Source organism: Triticum aestivum, chromosome 5B (assembly GCF_018294505.1).
Source record: "Triticum aestivum cultivar Chinese Spring chromosome 5B, IWGSC CS RefSeq v2.1, whole genome shotgun sequence".
NCBI lineage: Eukaryota > Viridiplantae > Streptophyta > Magnoliopsida > Poales > Poaceae > Triticum > Triticum aestivum.
Genome location: NC_057807.1, coordinates 602,412,780 through 602,433,981, shown reverse-complemented (window position 1 = coordinate 602,433,981; position 21,202 = coordinate 602,412,780). Strand labels below are relative to the sequence as shown.

The window sequence follows — 21,202 nt, the reverse complement described above, 5'->3', positions numbered from 1 at the left end:
TGTCTTGGCAGTACAACCAAGTCGACTGCCACCTTCTGAGCAACTCAGGAAGGGTCATGGCCGGGAAAGTACTCTTATTCCTCATCTGAATCCCAAGACCCCCGCACATCTGGATAACCTTAGTCCTCTCATCATCCCGACTCGCCTTTTTCACCATCTGTGAGCGACGGGTGAATATGTGCTTAAAGAGACCCCAGTGTGGTCGACAACCCAGGAAGTTCTCGCACATGGACACGAAAGCAGCAAGATAGGCGATGGAATTGGGAGTGAAATGGTGGAGTTGCGCCCCAAAGAAATTCAGAAACCCTCGGAAGAAAACACTCGGCGGCAGAGAGAATCCACGGTCTACATGAGTGGCTAGGAGAATGCACTCACCCTCCCGCGGCTGCGGTTGACACTCGGTCCTCGGAAGCCTTGCTGACCCGTGGGGGATCAGACCCTCGTTGGCCAGGTCATTGAGATCCGTCTAGGTGATGGTCGAGCGGATCCAATCCCCTTGGACCCAACCTTTTTGCAGGCGGGACCTTGACGAAGATCCGCCCCGACTGGACGCTCTCCCCTTCGCTTTCCCCGTCGCCGTCGCCTTCTTCGCGCGCTCCAAGGCCGCCATCTTCTCCTTCACCATTGTCGCCGGTGAAGCACGCGAGGAGTGGATAGGCGGAGGCAAAGAGGGCAGAGAGGAGAATGAGAAGGCACTATTCAAAAACCCTCGCCTGGCGCTTTATATAAGGACGCTTCCGAGTGGCTGACAAGTAGGCCCGGGCGGTCCTGTCACATCCCGAAACAGTCACACACGCATGATACGTGGCGAAAAAGGCGGCGCGGAAATCGAGGCGTCCACGCCTTATCCCATCCGAGTACCGCGGTCCGCCCCGCTTCGCGTGCTTCCCAAAATTCGGATCCCACAAAATCCGCTAACGATAGATCAATCTGTCAGACGATAGATTTCCTGCGATCCATCGCTCGGAAGTTTACTAAGATCAAAAGTTCACTCGACAGAAGAAAGGAATGGATCAAGGCGACTGAAAGAAAAGTTAATGCCAACGCCAAAAAAGAAAAACCGCTGATCCAGGATATGACATAATCAGAGCACGGGAAATAGGTCGGAGAAAATTATCAACCCCTTCCTCACTCGAACCTCGATCCATTCGGGGGCTAATGATGAAGTCATGTACCTAGGGTAGGGTCATGGACCTATCTAGGATACCCTACCCAAGGACATCCTTAGAAGAAGCTACCTTCCAGTCGACCAAGAGGGACTTCACTCGACGAACTCAAGGACACTCGACGATGAAGATAGCCACTCGACCATGAAGCTAACCACTCGACGGCTAGGAGACCTAAAGTCACTCAGCACACAACGGTCTGTCATTAAGTAGCTTTAATAGTCTTCATGGCACTTTATGAGGGCGTTACCAGTAACCCCCTATCTTAATGTACTTTAAACCCTGCATAACTGAGGGCCGGAGGGGTCTGGCGAACTCTATATAAGCCACCCCCCTCCTTAGTGTAAAGGGTTCGCACCCCTGTAACTCATATACACATAAACCAGTCGACCGCCTCCGGGCTCCGAGACGTAAGGCTATTACTTCCTCCGAGAAGGGCTTGAACCACTAGTAGAAAAAGAGGCTTCCGTCCAGCCTCATTAGTCGCGAAACTGTAGGAACCGCGACTAATGAAGTCTTCAGTCGCGGTTCGGCAGATGAACCGCGACCAAATGCCTGGGCCCAGGGCGCTCGCGGGCTTTAGTCGCGGTTGGCCAGGCCAACCGCGACTAAAGGTGCCCAAAGGCCTTTAGTCGCGGTTGGCCTGGCCAACCGCGACTAAAGCTCGCGGGCTTTAGTCGCGGTTGGCCAGGCCAACCGCGACTAAAGGTGCGCAAAGGCCTTTAGTCGCGGTTGGCCAGGCCAACCGCGACTAAAGCTCCTCCCCTATATATACCAGTTCAGCACGCTCACTTAGCCATTTGGTGCCACTTCTCTTCACAAGCTTCACAAGGGGGTGTAGGTTTGCTTTTGGTTCCTCTTATGCACACAAGGTGTTTGATGAAATGCCCTAAGAGGGTGAAACAAACATGATATGAAGTGTTGGAGCCACACTTGAGGTTCCTCATTTATTTTTTCCTCCTCGATCGCGGTTAGCAACTTGAACCTTTCATGCATGTGTGTCATTGATAAAATATGCATGTGTGCAGTTCATTGTTTAATTTATATTATTTGTAGCTAGTTAGTTTAACAAATGCATGATGGTTAATTATATATTTTATATTATAATAATGCAGATGAATCGGCAATGGATGTACGGTAACCGACTCTCCGGCGAGTTCACTACGGGTTTGAAAGATTTCCTCGTAGTGGCTAATGCGAACAAGCAGGGGGGTTTTGTTATCTGTCCATGTGTTATCTGTAAGAATCAGAAGGGTTACTCTTCCTCAAGAGATGTTCACATGCATCTGCTTCGGCACGGTTTCATGCCAAGCTATAATTGTTGGACCAAGCATGGAGAAAGAGGGGTTATAATGGAAGAAGATGAAGAAGGGGATGATTTCATCGATGAAAGCTATCTTGCTCATTTCGGTGATACTTTCATGGAGGATGCTGAAGGTGAAGGGGAAGGTGAAGAAGAGGCACGTGATGATCCCGTTGATGATCTTGGTCGGACCATTGCTGATGCACGGAGACGCTGCGAAACTGAAAAGGAGAGGGAGAATTTGGATCGCATGTTAGAGGATCACAGAAAGGCGCTGTACCCCGGATGCGATGATGGTCTGAAAAAGCTGGGCTGCACACTGGATTTGCTGAAATGGAAGGCAGAGGCAGGTGTAGCTGACTCGGCATTTGAAAACTTGCTGAAAATGTTGAAGAATATGTTTCCAAAGGATAACGAGTTGCCCGCCAGTACGTACGAAGCAAAGAAGGTTGTCTGCCCTCTAGGTTTAGAGGTTCTGAAGATACATGCATGCATCAACGACTGCATCCTCTACCGCGGTGAATACGAGAATTTGAATGAATGCCCGGTATGCACTGCATTGCGTTATAAGATCAGAGGCGATGACCCTGGTGACGATGTTGAGGGCCAGAAACCCAGGAAGAGGGTTCCCGCCAAGGTGATGTGGTATGCTCCTATAATACCACGGTTGAAACGTCTGTTCAGGAACAAAGAGCATGCCAAGTTGTTGCGATGGCACAAAGAGGACCGTAAGTCGGACGGGGAGTTGAGACACACCGCAGATGGAACGCAATGGAGAAAGATCGACAGATGGTTCAAAGATTTTGCAGCTGACGCAAGGAACATAAGATTTGCTCTAAGTACGGATGGCATGAATCCTTTTGGCGAGCAGAGCTCCAGCCATAGCACCTGGCCCGTGACTCTATGCATCTACAACCTTCCTCCTTGGTTGTGCATGAAGCGGAAGTTCATTATGATGCCAGTGCTCATCGAAGGTCCGAAGCAACCCGGCAACGACATCGATGTGTACCTAAGGCCATTAGTTGATGAACTTTTACAGCTGTGGGGTGGTGTCCGTGTGTGGGATGAGCACAAACAAGAGGAATTTGACCTACGAGCGTTGCTTTTCGTAACCATCAACGATTGGCCTGCTCTTAGTAACCTTTCGGGACTGTCAAATAAGGGATACAATGCATGCACGCACTGCTTACATGAGACTGAAAGTGTACATTTGCCAAATTGTAAGAAGAACGTGTACCTTGGGCATCGTCGATTTCTTCCGAAAATTCATCCAGTAAGAAAGAAAGGCAAGCATTACAACGGCAAGGCAGATCACCGGCCGAAGCCTGCGGAACGCACTGGTGCTGAGGTATTTGATATGGTCAAGGATTTGAAAGTCATCTTTGGAAAGGGTCCTGGCGGACAATCAGTTCCGAAGGGAGCTGACGGGCACGCAGCCATGTGGAAGAAGAAATCTATATTCTGGGAGCTAGAATATTGGAAAGTCCTAGATGTCCGCTCTGCAATCGACGTGATGCACGTTACGAAGAATATTTGCGTGAACCTCCTAAGCTTCTTGGGCGTGTATGGGAAGACAAATGATACAAAGGAAGCACGGCAGGACCAGCAACGTTTGAAAGACCCTGATGACCGGCATCCGGAATGGTTTCAAGGTCGTGCCAGCTACGCTCTGACCAAAGAAGAGAAGGTCATCTTTTTTGAATGCCTGAGCAGTATGAAGGTCCCGTCTGGATTCTCGTCCAATATAAAGGGAATAATAAACATGGCGGAGAAAAAGTTCCAAAACCTGAAGTCTCACGACTGCCACGTGATTATGACGCAATTGCTTCCGATTGCTTTGAGGGGGCTCCTGCCGGAAAATGTTCGAGTAGCCATTGTGAAGCTATGTGCATTCCTCAATGCAATCTCTCAGAAGGTAATCAATCCAGAAGTTCTACCACGGTTACAGAACGATGTGATCCAATGTCTTGTCAGTTTCGAGTTGGTGTTCCCGCCATCCTTCTTCAATATTATGACGCACCTCCTGGTTCACCTAGTCGAAGAGATTTTCGTTCTCGGTCCTGTATTTCTACACAATATGTTCCCCTTCGAGAGGTTCATGGGAGTATTAAAGAAATATGTTCGTAACCGTGCTAGGCCAGAAGGAAGCATCGCCAAGGGCTATGGAAATGAGGAGGTAATTGAGTTTTGTGTTGACTTTGTTCCTGACCTTAAGCCGATTGGTCTTCCTCGATCGCGGCACGAGGGGAGACTAAGTGGAAAAGGCACGATCGGAAGGAAATCAACGATATGTATGGACGGCCATTCTCTGACTGAAGCACACCACACTGTACTGACCAATTCCAGCTTGGTGGCTCCGTACTTTGAGAAACACAAGAATATTTTACGCTCGGACAACCCGGGGAAGCCTGAATCCTGGATTAGGAAGGCCCACATGGAGACTTTCGGCAGTTGGTTGAGAAAACATTTAATGAATAACAATGATGTTGTAGATCAGCTGTACATGTTGGCCAAGACACCATCTTCGACTATAACGACTTTCCAAGGGTACGAGATAAATGGGAATACATTTTACACGATCGCCCAAGATAAAAAGAGCACCAACCAAAACAGTGGTGTCCGCTTTGATGCAGCAACCGAGAATGGGCAAAAGGTCACATATTATGGTTACATAGAGGAGATATGGGAACTTGACTATGGACCCTCCTTTAAGGTCCCTTTGTTCCGGTGCAAATGGTTCAAGCTAACAGGAGGTGGGGTAAAGGTGGACCAGCAATACGGAATGACAATGGTGGATTTCAACAATCTTGGTTACCTTGACGAACCATTCGTCCTAGCGAAAGATGTCGCTCAGGTTTTCTATGTGAAGGACATGAGTAGCAAACCGAGGAAACGGAAAGATAAGAAAACGATCAGTGCATCATGCGATGATCCAAAGCGCCACATTGTTCTTTCAGGGAAAAGAAACATCGTGGGAGTGGAGGACAAGACAGACATGTCAGAAGATTATAATATGTTTGCTGAAATTCCGCCCTTCAAAGTGAACACCGACCCAAGCATTAAGTTAAATGATGAGGATGCTCCATGGATACGGCACAATCGTAAGCAAGCAGGGACACAAGGGAAGAAATGATGTGTAATAATTTATTGTATCAAACCTTTTGTCAAACCTTCAAGGGGTTTTAAAATGAATTAGTTTTATTTTTCTGATTTTTTTGATATATAATTGTATTTTTAAGATTTGAAAATGAAGAAAAAAAAACAGAAGAAAAAAGCAAACAGAAGAAAAACATAAGAAAAAAGGAAAAACAGAAGAAAAAAACAGAAGAAAAAGGAAAAGGAAAAAGGAAGAAAAAACAGAAGAAAAAAACAGAAGAAAAAGGAAGAAAAAACAGAAGAAAAAAACAGAAGAAAAAAGGAAAAACAGAAGAAAAAAACAAACAGAAGAAAAACATAAGAAAAAACAGAAGAAAAAAGGAAAAAGGAAAAAAGGAAGAAAAAAACAGAAGAAAAAAACAGAAGAAAAAGGAAGAAAAAACAGAAGAAAAAACAGAAGAAAAAGGAAAAACAGAAGAAAAAACAAACAGAAGAAAAACATAAGAAAAAAACAGAAGAAAAAAGGAAAAAGGAAAAAAGGAAGAAAAAAAGAAAATATGCCACCTACTGGGCCACCACGGCCTGAATACGACTAGAAACCCATTAAAGGGCCAGGATTCAGGCCCGCAGAAGGCCCAGTAGGCCCACAGGCACACAGTGACAGAATAGGCCCGTAAGCCTGCATTTGAGAGGAGCTCGAAGTGGTAAGCGCAGCCGCGCTTATAAACCACTGTCGAAGCCTCTCGGCTAGCGAGGTGGGACTAAACATCCCACCGCACCGCGCCAGTTCTAGCACAGCCCTTTAGTCGCGGTTGGGGAGGCGGACCGCGACTAAAGGATACCTTTAGTCGCGGTTGGGGTGGCGGGCCGCGACTAAAGGGTACCTTTAGTCGCGGTCCGCCTCTCCAACCGCGACTAAAGGGTCTTTCTGCGCGGGAACGGAGGCGGCGCCAAAACCCTTTAGTCGCGGTTGGAGAGGCGGACCGCGACTAAAGGGCACCCTTTAGTCGCGGCTGGGGTGCGGGCCGCGACTAAAGGGTACCTTTAGTCGCGGTCCGCCTCTCCAACCGCGACTAAAGGTGCGTCCATAAATACTGCACTTAGCAGTTTTGCCACTTCCCATTCTGCTCTCTCTCGACGCCGAAGCGCTGCCCCGACGCCGACGCCGACGCCGAAGCCCTGCCCCGACGCCGACGCCGACGCCGAAGCCCTGCCCGCCTCCGCCCGTGCCCTGCCTGCCGCCCGCCCGCCGCCCTGCCGCCCGCCGTCGCCCTCGCCCCCGTCGCGCCGGACTGCCCGTCCCCGCCTCTCCTTCGTCGGTCCTCCCCGCGCATCGCCGCCCTCTCCTTGGTGAGCTCCCCATCGGGCCCCGTCCGGCCGTCTCCCCGGCCCCCTCCGAACGCTGCGCCCGCCGGCCCGTCCCGTCGCCGCGCCCGCCTCTGCATGGCGGCGCCGCGTCGCGGCTCCCGCACGTCCCGGTTGCGCGCTCGCCGGACCGGCCACTTCCCCTCCGCCCTGCCGCCCTGTTCCGGCCGGCGCCATCGCGGCCCTTGGCCGCCGGAGCTCGTGCCCGGCTCGTACCCGCTGCCCGCTAGCGCCGGCGCCCGTTAAGGCCCCCTGGCCCAATGACAATTGGGGCCCACGCCCCAGAAACGATTTAAAAAAAGGAGAGAAGAGAATTTAGAAAATAAATAAATAAATATATTAATTAATTAATCAGTTAATTAAATTAATTAACTTAATTAATTGTGTTTAGTAAACCTAATTAAATAACTAATATAACTAATCTGTTAATTAATCTAATTAACTTGGTTAATTAGTTAACAGACAATTTAATTAATTCTGTTAATTCTAAAAATGATATAAAACTTTAAAAATTAATATAAAATAATCCGTAACTCGGATGAAAATACTTTGTACATGAAAGTTGCTCAGAACGATGAGGCGGATCCGGATACGCAGCCCGTTCGTCCGCCACACATCCCTAGCATAGCAAACACGTAACTTTCCCCTCCGGTTCATCTGTCCGAAAACGCGAATCACCGGGGATACTTTCCCGGATGTTTCCCCCTTTCGCCGGTACGACCTACTGCCGCGTTAGGGCACACCTAGCACCGCGTATTGCCAGGTTACGCTTTGTGATGCTTTGATTGCTCTGTTATTTATTGTGTTCCCCCTCCGTTACTTCTTTCCGGTAGACCCCGAGACTGCCGGCGACCCCAAGTTCGACTACGGAGCACCCGTCTCGCGCTCTACCGCGACACCCTCTCCCACCCCTTCCTCGCCCCCTCCTTTTGCCACCGCCCTTTCGCCACCGCCACCGCCACCGCCCCCCTTCTTCACTTAATTAATTTGTTTTTACTACATGTTTTCAGGACTGACATAATGGCGGACGATAGAGCTGACCCGATTATGGACAACTATGATCCGGACGGTGAAGCACATATGTTCGGCATCATAAACGGCGATATTCAATATGTGCCGACCGGAGAAGAAGAAGATGATATCTCTTCTTATCTGAACCTTGACGGTGAAGATGAAGGGCGCCGTCAGCAAGATGATGCCGAACAAACGTCGATAAACGACGATCTTCAAATGGAAGTAGCAACCACCTCCGGCGCCGAGGTATATATATACATTGAGCCTCTGGTGATACAAACTAACTGATTTGAATAAATATGTGTGTACTAACGCGCGCGACTCTTTCTTATTTTAGCCCTCGGCCGGATCGTCGAAACAATCGAGTACGTCGTCAAAGCGTGGCGCAACCAAGACGATGAAACAAGGAGAAACATGCACCATCGAGGTTGTCGACAGTGCAACCGGCAGGCCGCTGGAGCCCCGCAAGAACGCCACCAAGTTTGTCAGCCAATGCGGAGCCATTGTTAGAGACAACGTCTCGATCACCGTCCAGGAGTGGAATGAGCCAAAGAAGGCACGAATTGATGGTTTCACTTTTGTCGATAAGAGAACAAAAAAAGATTGCTTCAAGAAGCTTATGGAACATTTCGTTCTACCTCCGGAATACAACAAATTCGATGAGGAGGGTAACAAGATTGAGGAAAACAAGGAGAGGAGGAGGCTAGTCAAACAGTTCGCTCTTCATAAGATGGCCGACGCATTCCGGAAATTCAAGCAAAATCTAGCCCATGACTTTGTCAAGCAGAACAAGACTCCGGATTTCAAAGGACAATATGAGAAACTGAAAGATGATTGGCCAGAATTTGTGAAGCAAAAGAAATCGGAGCAGTTCATTCAAATATCGAAAAAAATAAGGAAAATGCGGCTAAGAAGGAGTACAATCATGTTATGGGGCCAGGAGGGTATCGCCTTTGGGAGCCTAGGTGGGAGAAGATGGAGAACGAGCTGAGGGCGCGAGGAATCCGTCCAGGTACGGAGGGATGGGACCCAAGGGCCAAAAGCTGGTGGTACGGGCATGGGGGAACGCTGAACCCGGAGACAGGGGAGTGTGTTTACCGGGGCAAATTAATTAAACCCACCCAAGCCCTTATTAACGCAATGAGGGATGCTCAACAGGGGAAGATCAAGTTCAACAGAGAGAACGACGCGCTGACAAAAGCCCTCGGGAATCCTGAACACGGAGGACGTGTACGAGGCATGGGGCACATTCCGTGGAAAATAGGGTTCCCCCAGAACGATGACCCGTACGGTTACAGAAGCCGTAAGAGAAAGATGGATCAGGAAGCAGATGTTGTGGCGCGGTTGGCATCGGAAATGGAGGTGATGAAGAAAACCATGAGTGTACTAGTAGCCGAAAGAGATGCAGCTCGGGTGCAGCATGAAGATCATCCAGCGGATCTCGGAAGCCAGCAGCGGAGAAGCAGCGTGGCTTCCACGGAGGCCCCACCGGAGCCTCTGGTGGTCCAAATTACTGCACCGGAGCCTCTGGTGGTCGAAATTACTTCATCGGAGCCTCCTCGCTACCCCGTGGACGATATAAAGGAGATGAAAGAATGTCATCTGTATTATCCTATCGGGAACATGTCCATGAAGGTAGCCATCGGCAGTGCTTTACCATGTTTACCTGGAGCACTCCACCACAACAACCCCATTCAAGATGGCTATGCTCGTGTCACGGTGGAGGACATAGTCCAAGGGTTTGAGGACCTGGAGATTGACATTGCTACACCTGAAGGGGAGAAAAGACTTGGAGATGTCAAGCGCCATTTCATTCTATGGCAAAAGAAGTTTATCAAGTTTCCAGGCGAGGCGCCAAGGACAACAAGTCCACCCCCCTACGGTGGTGGTGGTGGCGGTGGCGGTGGTGGTGGTGGTGGTGGTGGTGGCGGTTCACCTACACCTCCGTCACGTCAGCCGACGCCGCCCCCCAGTCCACAACGTCCGGCGGGTGATCAGCCGCCGCCCCCCAGTCCTCGTCCGGCGGGTGATCAGACGCCGCCCCCCAATCCACCTCCGGCAAAGAAGCAGAAGCAGTCCTGGATTATTAACCCGGACCCTTATGTACCTAAGACCACAAAGGTACCGGAGCCATCACTGAAGCCTCTCCCCACAAGGCCTTGGGAACGTAGTGCCGAGGAAGTCGACGCGGCCGCGGCTGCTGATTTGGAGAAATGGAAGGCGGACTGCAAGAAGAAAACAGAGCCCGAGCCCAAGCCAGTATTTTCTGATGAGCAAAAGAAGTGGGCTAAGTCATTTTTGAGCACACCGTCCCAAGCCGCGAAGAATCTGCCTAACGACTATGCACGTGAACTTCGCAGGCAGGCACTCATGTTCAAGGAGAACAAAGAGCGGGAGAAGGCCGAAAGTAAAAAAAGCGGGAAACAAGTTGCCCAGCTCGGGGAACAAAGTAAACAATCGATTGCCCCGCTTATAGTGGAAGCCTTCTGTCCTGATGCCCCCGAGATCATACAAGCTGCGGCAGCACAGGGATTGACTGTAACGAGTGCCAGAGAACAAGCGGCCAACTTAGGTATTACTCTTCGTGAACTGTTAGGCCTTGATGAGGCGCCAGTGAAGGAGGTAGTAATTACATATGTCAAGAATGGGCCTCTCGTCGAGCCTGCGGAGGAAAAGGATCTACCTCCACAAATGAAAGGTCTGCTGAAATGGTACAAGGGTTACATAAAAAATAAAAACGCCAAAGAATATATTTATGCGGAAGTTAGACATGAGCATCACTTCAAACATTACTATGTACAAATTGAACTGAGTGAATTGTTCCAGCTTTTCAATCTGCGCGAGCTCGATAAATCTATCATCAGTTGCTACGTTCTGTAAGTGATTTATTAATTTCTACCCCATCTCGTTCATATTGCCTGCACTATATATATGTCCTAACTATATTGTTGTGTCCGCTATTATACATGCAGAATGAAGATTAAGGAATGCAGAGTAAGGAACATCCATGATGTTGGGTTCATTGACCCACACATCGTTAATGGACATGTGTTGGAGCGTTACCCCGCCGACGTGGAGGCAGACCTGTGGCAGTTTCTTACAAAGCAGGAACTCAAAAGTGATATTCTATTTCCTTACCATTTTGAGTGAGTGTTTCTGTCTTGAGCACATTCTCTTTTGTTTACTCCATGCATGGTATGTGGCCGGCTAATCGATGAGTTATGCATGACGTACTGTGCATGTATCGTGTCCGCAGGTTCCACTGGATTCTGCTAGTAATTAAAGTTAACACCTCAGAATGTCTCGTCCACGACTCTGTGAATATGGATCCAAAGCTTTGGGGCGGCATGAGAAGAATGCTGCAGAAGTAATTATTTTCATTCATTTGCGCTCTATATCGATCGGCCTATTTCGTTCATTTCCTAATATCAAGTAACTAATTAATAACTCTCTTGTTCATTTAATTTTCTTTGCCTCGTAGGGTTTGGAGACGGTTCGTAGATACAAAGGTCGGTGAATTCAAAAAAGAGCTAGAATTCAAAATGTTAAAGGCTAAGAATGCTGGGGATATTCAGCCACCGGAGACCAATCTATGTGGATACTATGTCTGTGAGATGATCCGGAGATACACCTCTGAGCGGGTTCCGAGTGATACCAATGCTAAGAGGAATAACCTCCGGTGGATGCTTAGTCCAGAAGCTCGCTTCCGACCACTTCAAGAGGAACTAGCTGGATGGTTCAGCAGGGAAGTCCTCCATCCTAAAGGAGAACACTATTACGAGGACGTAGAACTTTATATGCATTAAATCATGTATGGAAACTTGTTCAAAATTGTATATGGTCATCCGATGATATTGAATATATATTGTATATTCCTCTTGAATTCTTTTTGGTTCTAATTTCAAATTTATTTGAAATTGTACATTCATATGCATGTATGTAGTACCGTAGAATATATGAAACTCCTTCAAAATTAAAATAAAGCACAAAAGAAATAAAACAATACAAATTAAACAGAAAACAGGTTTAAGGGGGGAGGTTTAGGGGGGGGGGGCTAAAACCCTAAACCTGCGGCGGCCTTTAGTCGCGGTTGGCCAGAAGAACCGCGACTAAAGGTCCTCCGCCCCGACGGCCACCTGGCGCCCACGTGGACGGGCCTTTAGTCGCGGTTCTTAAGCAACCGCGACTAAAGGGGGGGGGGCCTTTAGTCGCGCCCGGTCGGTCGCGGTTGCGCAACCGCGACTAATGGCAGTTGCGAACCGCGACCAAAGGCCTTTTTTCCACCAGTGAACTCGTAAAACACTCGTGTGTACAACTACTCCATAGCTAGGATCTTGCCTCTCCATACCTACCCCCATTCTACTGCCATACTTAGAACCACGACATTGAGCGCAACACGTTGCTTGTTGCAAAGGCTCAACATGCATACCAGACACAAAAAATAAAACCATTTGGGAGATTGCAACAACACTCAGTGGGTAACGATAGGGATTGGACGGCTATCTGCAGCTAAGATGAAGCCAAGACTTATCCCTTCAGCTAAGACCGTATCTGTTGCTGCGGTAGTTGTTTACTTGTTTCTTGCGGTGCCATTTTTGGTGCATGATTTTTATTTGGTCTATTTTGTAAGAGTGCTTCCTAACTACCTTGTATTGTCTGGTCATGTGGATTTATTTATAAAGCGGGCAAAATCCTATTTAGAGGTTGATTCCATGGTTCCTGGAATGACAACTACGGAAGGTTGGCATGACGACACGCTTGTGGCGGGTGCCGCCTCGACTGTGCGGGCGACATAGTGGTTTGCGTGGAAGGAGCTCATGGTGTGGGCTTAGTTGTCGTGACTGCCCCGCATTCCTTGGCATCGTTTAAATCATTCCTCATCGATCTCTCCTATACATGTCCCTTGGTTGAATGTGAGGTGTTCTGGCTGGTCAACTTTACGTGGTTGGTGATCAGTCTCCCGGGTGAAAGCTCTGCATGACAGTGCTGGTCCTGGTGAGAACAATGCTATCGAGCAATGTTTTCCCTTTTTGGATTCTTAATTGTGGGTTGTCCTCCTTCACCTCGTGCTTCGAGTAAAACCCATTTTGGCATGCCACACCGGGCGGTGCTATCACGCAGTTCCTTCTTAGAGGCTCGGTATCATGAGCAAGGTCCATTTTGCTAGTGGTCAAAGGTGTGGTTGTGGACGAAATTTTCTTCTCTTCATATTAGCGGTCCCATGGCTTTGACAATGGTGCTCTAAAGGTGAGCTAGTTATGTTAGGGATCGCACTTCCCGTTGGTCATTGCGCCGGTTTCCATCAAGGTTATAGGGAGAGCATCTTCATCATCCGATGGTTACGGTGCCCTTTGATCCAGAGCAAGGGGGTAGAAGTTCCTTTCAATGATGGAGCTGGATGGTGTTGTTCTGCATGGCACCCAGGGATGGCAATGCCATGGCCTCCCTTGATGGATAGTCCTCCTCTTGAGTTGGGTTCATTCTTGCTCTAGTTGCTTGATCATTGATGAGGGTTCTGATGACTTCAAGCGGTGTGCACCACTTCCATTCGATGCTTGTTCATTGTATTGTGGGTTTTTGTTGATGTTTCTCAATACATATGTATGGTGTTGCTTCTTTTGTTGTGTTTGTGGTGTTTTGTTGCGTTGTACCATTGGTTGTTAAAGCTTCATTAATTTAAAGCCGGATGATATCCCTCTTTCTAAAAAAAATGTATCGTTATTCCAACCACAACATGACCATACTGTAGAGCAATAAATGTACATGGAAAGCTAGCTCTGTGATAGGAACTCTACTCAGTTTTATTATGCTTAAATGTTTAATATTTCGGCACAACAGATGCAATAATTTTCCTGGTGGTTTTTAGGAGGATGCCTTTGCCCTGTCATTTTTAAGCTCTAGTGTTGTTGGCTTTATGCAGAAACTAAAACTGCGTATGGAGACGAGTTAGCATAGCATAGGAGGATTTTCATTTCATAGAAAAAAATAGTTACTTGATTTGTGGGACGAATTTCCATTTCGTTCATTTTTAATCCCATAGAAAAAAATCTCATGTTTTACAATGGTACAACCAAACAAACTTTATTATACAATCATTTGTTTTCAATACATGTATTAACCGATATGACATGACATTATAATCCTACTTTTCTATTCCCACATTTTTTGAATCATGTGAGCCCAAAGAGTCCTTAAGTATAGCTAGCCACATTTGACCTTCATAAGTGTTGGATTAGTATCAGTAACAAGCTAGAGCTCTATTCGGGAATTACACAAGACATACTTCTTGTTCTTTTCGCGACAAGTGTGGGAACTTTATTACTCAAATAACAGGGTTACAATCGGATTTTATTAATTCAGAATGTCTCCCAGGGGTGAGCGACCATTAATCTGTCCTTGCAATGTGACAATTAAGTTTGCACAATCTGATTTGCAGAACAATGGGTTGCGCCTCAGGCTGGTCATAGTGGGGAGTAACTTAGATTAATAATATGCATATGTTACTAGTCTATGTTACTACTTTTATAGTGCATAATATCATAGATTAATATCATAGATGGTTTCATTTATTGTCATGCATGACACATAGTAGCATCATATTTATTATGTTACGATATCTACCTATGTTACTATAAAGCTGGTTGTAATGGGGAGTATCATATACTAGTATCATGCATATGATATTAGTGTATGATACTACCTCCCTAATGCATAGTATCATGTTTTAATATCATGTAGTACTCTATTTATTGTCATGCATGACACAAAATAACATTGCATTTATTGTGATACGGTATCATGATATGATATTCCACCATCTCTTTCTTCATTTAATGCTATGACACCTCATCAAAATTGCCTAGTTGGCATGCATGATACTAGTTATGATACTACCATTATGACCAGCCTAACCATCTCTCTCTTCTTTAATTGTCTGCCACATAAGCATGTTTGCGAGTCCCAAGTGCATGATACTACTTATGTTACTCCCACTATGATCAGCCTGAAGAGCGCAACCTCATCTACTATATTACTAAGCTCTCTAGGGGTACTCGACTGAGAATCAATTGAGGATGTGGAATTGCTCTCTCACGGCAATTTTGATTGGGTCATCCACCCAGTGGGGCCGTATGGTCACGCAAGGGGTTCTTTTTATTCTTCGAAGATGGTCTCTCCCGTATGGCCGTATCCCGAGTAGGAGTGAAAACGGAGCGGAAACATACGAAATTGAGTGCTATCATATTTGTTTTCATATTTTTTTGCATAAGCGAAAGTGAATACAGAAACCCTGAAAATGAATACGAAAATAGATACCACCGGAAACAAACACGAAGCGAATATGAAGCGGACACGGAAACAAAAGTGGGCGTTGACCGAAAATTTAAAACCCCTTGAGTCATAGAAAAATAAACACAAAAACAAATAAATTAGCAACTTAGCGTACTATTGTAGTAGTAATGCACAATCATGTATAGGGGCTAGTTGTGTATGTATGTGGTAGTAGAAGTTGGGCCTCGAATGATCCATTCTGCTCGGTGTGTCATTGTGTGTTGTTTGGTAGGTGGGCTACAAAGCAGCCATAGCCATATATTAAAAACAAATATTCTATATTCACGGAAAGGAAAAGTTCTGTTTCCACGTCTGTTCCACCAGAAAATCCCTTTTCGTTTTTGTTCCTTTTTCGCATAAGAACCCATTTCCGTTTTCAATTGGAAAATTTCCATTTTTATTTTCATATTTTCTCTCCATTTTCACTTCTCCTTCGGAAAAGCGAAAATTTTCCACTTTCCATTTTCATCCCTAATCCTGAATCTCTGTCACTCTACACCCTTCCTCTTTCTCGATTGTTAGAGCATCTTCAACAGTGGCTGCAAAAAACGCGTGCGCGGTAAAATGAGATATTAGCGCGTGCGGGACGGTTTCGCGCGCTCCAGCGATGGCGGGAAAATCAAGCGCGCCGGAAACGATTGCGCGCGCGGGGAAAAAGCGGGCAGTTGCGCGCTAGATTGGCGCGCCGCTTCCGGCGCGGCTATAAAATGCAGCGCCCGCCACGCGCCCTCTGCTTCTCTTTCATCGCTCCATCTGCCGCTTTCTCGTCTCACCACCGACGCGCCACCACTGTGCCACCATGCCACCGTGCCACCGGGGAGTTTCGGGTTACCGCGGCGTCCGCGCGTGCCCGTCCGACGCCTTCTCCGCCGAGATTCGGTCCGGCGACGTGCGCCTCGGGCTCGACACCTTCGAGGCCGCCCATGAGGCCGCCCACGCGTACGACGCGGCGGCATGGCGCCTCCGGCGGCCCCGCCGGGACATGAACTTCCCAGAGGTGCCGACGTGGGAGATGGTGCAGGAGATGGCTCCTCCCCGCGGCTTCTCACCGACGAGGACCGGGAGCACCGTCTCAGCCTCGCCGAGATGGACGAGAAAACCATGGCACTGTGGCGCCAATGCTTCCCGCAGGACGTCATCAACGAGCAGTAGTTCTTCGCAAAAAGGAGGATGGCACTTTATGAGGGCGTTACCAGTAACCCCCTATCTTAATGTACTTTAAACCCTGCATAACTGAGGGCCGGAGGGGTCTGGCGAACTCTATATAAGCCACCCCCTCCTCAATGTAAAGGGTTCGCACCCCTGTAACTCATATACACATAAACCAGTCGACCGCCTCCGGGCTCCGAGACGTAAGGCTATTACTTCCTCCGAGAAGGGCTTGAACTCGTAAAACACTCGTGTGTACAACTACTCCATAGCTAGGATCTTGCCTCTCCATACCTACCCCCATTCTACTGCCAGACTTAGAACCACGACATTGAGCGCAACACGTTGCTTGTTGCAAAGGCTCAACATGCATACCAGACACAAAAAATAAAACCATTTGGGAGATTGCAACAACACTCAGTGGGTAACGATAGGGATTGGACGGCTATCTGCAGCTAAGATGAAGCCAAGACTTATCCCTTCAGCTAAGACCGTATCTGTTGCTGCGGTAGTTGTTTACTTGTTTCTTGCGGTGCCATTTTTGGTGCATGATTTTTATTTGGTCTATTTTGTAAGAGTGCTTCCTAACTACCTTGTATTGTCTGGTCATGTGGATTTATTTATAAAGCGGGCAAAATCCTATTTAGAGGTTGATTCCATGGTTCCTGGAATGACAACTACGGAAGGTTGGCATGACGACACGCTTGTGGCGGGTGCCGCCTCGACTGTGCGGGCGACATAGTGGTTTGCGTGGAAGGAGCTCATGGTGTGGGCTTAGTTGTCGTGACTGCCCCGCATTCCTTGGCATCGTTTAAATCATTCCTCATCGATCTCTCCTATACATGTCCCTTGGTTGAATGTGAGGTGTTCTGGCTGGTCAACTTTACGTGGTTGGTGATCAGTCTCCCGGGTGAAAGCTCTGCATGACAGTGCTGGTCCTGGTGAGAACAATGCTATCGAGCAATGTTTTCCCTTTTTGGATTCTTAATTGTGGGTTGTCCTCCTTCACCTCGTGCTTCGAGTAAAACCCATTTTGGCATGCCACACCGGGCGGTGCTATCACGCAGTTCCTTCTTAGAGGCTCGGTATCATGAGCAAGGTCCATTTTGCTAGTGGTCAAAGGTGTGGTTGTGGACGAAATTTTCTTCTCTTCATATTAGCGGTCCCATGGCTTTGACAATGGTGCTCTAAAGGTGAGCTAGTTAGGTTAGGGATCGCACTTCCCGTTGGTCATTGCGCCGGTTTCCATCAAGGTTATAGGGAGAGCATCTTCATCATCCGATGGTTACGGTGCCCTTTGATCCAGAGCAAGGGGGTAGAAGTTCCTTTCAATGATGGAGCTGGATGGTGTTGTTCTGCATGGCACCCAGGGATGGCAATGCCATGGCCTCCCTTGATGGATAGTCCTCATCTTGAGTTGGGTTCATTCTTGCTCTAGTTGCTTGATCATTGATGAGGGTTCTGATGACTTCAAGCGGTGTGCACCACTTCCATTCGATGCTTGTTCATTGTATTGTGGGTTTTTGTTGATGTTTCTCAATACATATGTATGGTGTTGCTTCTTTTGTTGTGTTTGTGGTGTTTTGTTGCGTTGTACCATTGGTTGTTAAAGCTTCATTAATTTAAAGCCGGATGATATCCCTCTTTCTAAAAAAAATGTATCGTTATTCCAACCACAACATGACCATACTGTAGAGCAATAAATGTACATGGAAAGCTAGCTCTGTGATAGGAACTCTACTCAGTTTTATTATGCTTAAATGTTTAATATTTCGGCACAACAGATGCAATAATTTTCCTGGTGGTTTTTAGGAGGATGCCTTTGCCCTGTCATTTTTAAGCTCTAGTGTTGTTGGCTTTATGCAGAAACTAAAACTGCGTATGGAGACGAGTTAGCATAGCATAGGAGGATTTTCATTTCATAGAAAAAATAGTTACTTGATTTGTGGGACGAATTTCCATTTCGTTCATTTTTAATCCCATAGAAAAAAATCTCATGTTTTACAATGGTACAACCAAACAAACTTTATTATACAATCATTTGTTTTCAATACATGTATTAACCGATATGACATGACATTATAATCCTACTTTTCTATTCCCACATTTTTTGAATCATGTGAGCCCAAAGAGTCCTTAAGTATAGCTAGCCACATTTGACCTTCATAAGTGTTGGATTAGTATCAGTAACAAGCTAGAGCTCTATTCGGGAATTACACAAGACATACTTCTTGTTCTTTTCGCGACAAGTGTGGGAACTTTATTACTCAAATAACAGGGTTACAATCGGATTTTATTAATTCAGAATGTCTCCCAGGGGTGAGCGACCATTAATCTGTCCTTGCAATGTGACAATTAAGTTTGCACAATCTGATTTGCAGAACAATGGGTTGCGCCTCAGGCTGGTCATAGTGGGGAGTAACTTAGATTAATAATATGCATATGTTACTAGTCTATGTTACTACTTTTATAGTGCATAATATCATAGATTAATATCATAGATGGTTTCATTTATTGTCATGCATGACACATAGTAGCATCATATTTATTATGTTACGATATCTACCTATGTTACTATAAAGCTGGTTGTAATGGGGAGTATCATATACTAGTATCATGCATATGATATTAGTGTATGATACTACCTCCCTAATGCATAGTATCATGTTTTAATATCATGTAGTACTCTATTTATTGTCATGCATGACACAAAATAACATTGCATTTATTGTGATACGGTATCATGATATGATACTCCACCATCTCTTTCTTCATTTAATGCTATGACACCTCATCAAAATTGCCTAGTTGGCATGCATGATACTAGTTATGATACTACCATTACGACCAGCCTAACCATCTCTCTCTTCTTTAATTGTCTGCCACATAAGCATGTTTGCGAGTCCCAAGTGCATGATACTACTTATGTTACTCCCACTATGATCAGCCTGAAGAGCGCAACCTCATCTACTATATTACTAAGCTCTCTAGGGGTACTCGACTGAGAATCAATTGAGGATGTGGAATTGCTCTCTCACGGCAATTTTGATTGGGTCATCCACCCAGTGGGGCCGTATGGTCACGCAAGGGTTCTTTTTATTCTTCGAAGATGGTCTCTCCCGTATGGCCGTATCCCGAGTAGGAGTGAAAACGGAGCGGAAACATACGAAATTGAGTGCTATCATATTTGTTTTCATATTTTTTTGCATAAGCGAAAGTGAATACAGAAACCCTGAAAATGAATACGAAAATAGATACCACCGGAAACAAACACGAAGCGAATATGAAGCGGACACGGAAACAAAAGTGGGCGTTGACCGAAAATTTAAAACCCCTTGAGTCATAGAAAAATAAACACAAAAACAAATAAATTAGCAACTTAGCGTACTATTGTAGTAGTAATGCACAATCATGTATAGGGGCTAGTTGTGTATGTATGTGGTAGTAGAAGTTGGGCCTCGAATGATCCATTCTGCTCGGTGTGTCATTGTGTGTTGTTTGGTAGGTGGGCTACAAAGCAGCCATAGCCATATATTAAAAACAAATATTCTATATTCACGGAAAGGAAAAGTTCTGTTTCCACGTCTGTTCCACCAGAAAATCCCTTTTCGTTTTTGTTCCTTTTTCGCATAAGAATCCATTTCCGTTTTCAATTGGAAAATTTCCATTTTTATTTTCATATTTTCTCTCCATTTTCACTTCTCCTTCGGAAAAAGCGAAAATTTTCCACTTTCCATTTTCATCCCTAATCCTGAATCTCTGTCACTCTACACCCTTCCTCTTTCTCGATTGTTAGAGCATCTTCAACAGTGGCTGCAAAAAACGCGTGCGCGGTAAAATGAGATATTAGCGCGTGCGGGACGGTTTCGCGCGCTCCAGCGATGGCGGGAAAATCAAGCGCGCCGGAAACGATTGCGCGCGCGGGGAAAAAGCGGGGCAGTTGCGCGCTAGATTGGCGCGCCGCTTCTGGCGCGGCTATAAAATGCAGCGCCCGCCACGCGCCCTCTGCTTCTCTTTCATCGCTCCATCTGCCGCTTTCTCGTCTCACCACCGACGCGCCACCACTGTGCCACCATGCCACCGTGCCACCGGGGAGTTTCGGGTTACCGCGGCGTCCGCGCGTGCCCGTCCGACGCCTTCTCCGCCGAGATTCGGTCCGGCGACGTGCGCCTCGGGCTCGACACCTTCGAGGCCGCCCATGAGGCCGCCCACGCGTACGACGCGGCGGCATGGCGCCTCCGGCGGCCCCGCCGGGACATGAACTTCCCAGAGGTGCCGACGTGGGAGATGGTGCAGGAGATGGCTCCTCCCCGCGGCTTCTCACCGACGAGGACCGGGAGCGCCGTCTCAGCCTCGCCGAGATGGACGAGAAACCATGGCACTGTGGCGCCAATGCTTTCCCGCAGGACGTCATCAACGAGCAGTAGTTCTTCGCAAAAAGGAGGATGGCACTTTATGAGGGCGTTACCAGTAACCCCCTATCTTAATGTACTTTAAACCCTGCATAACTGAGGGCCGGAGGGGTCTGGCGAACTCTATATAAGCCACCCCCTCCTCAATGTAAAGGGTTCGCACCCCTGTAACTCATATACACATAAACCAGTCGACCGCCTCCGGGCTCCGAGACGTAAGGCTATTACTTCCTCCGAGAAGGGCTTGAACTCGTAAAACACTCGTGTGTACAACTACTCCATAGCTAGGATCTTGCCTCTCCATACCTACCCCCATTCTACTGCCAGACTTAGAACCACGACATTGAGCGCAACACGTTGCTTGTTGC

The 21,202-nt window shown here is 47.1% G+C and overlaps 1 pseudogene; it reads left to right on the top strand.

Annotated features, from left to right (window-relative positions):
• The first annotated feature begins 20,496 nt into the window (after positions 1-20,496).
• LOC123115081 (ethylene-responsive transcription factor ERF109-like) lies at positions 20,497-20,849 on the top strand (annotated as a pseudogene).
• The last annotated feature ends 353 nt before the right edge of the window (positions 20,850-21,202 follow it).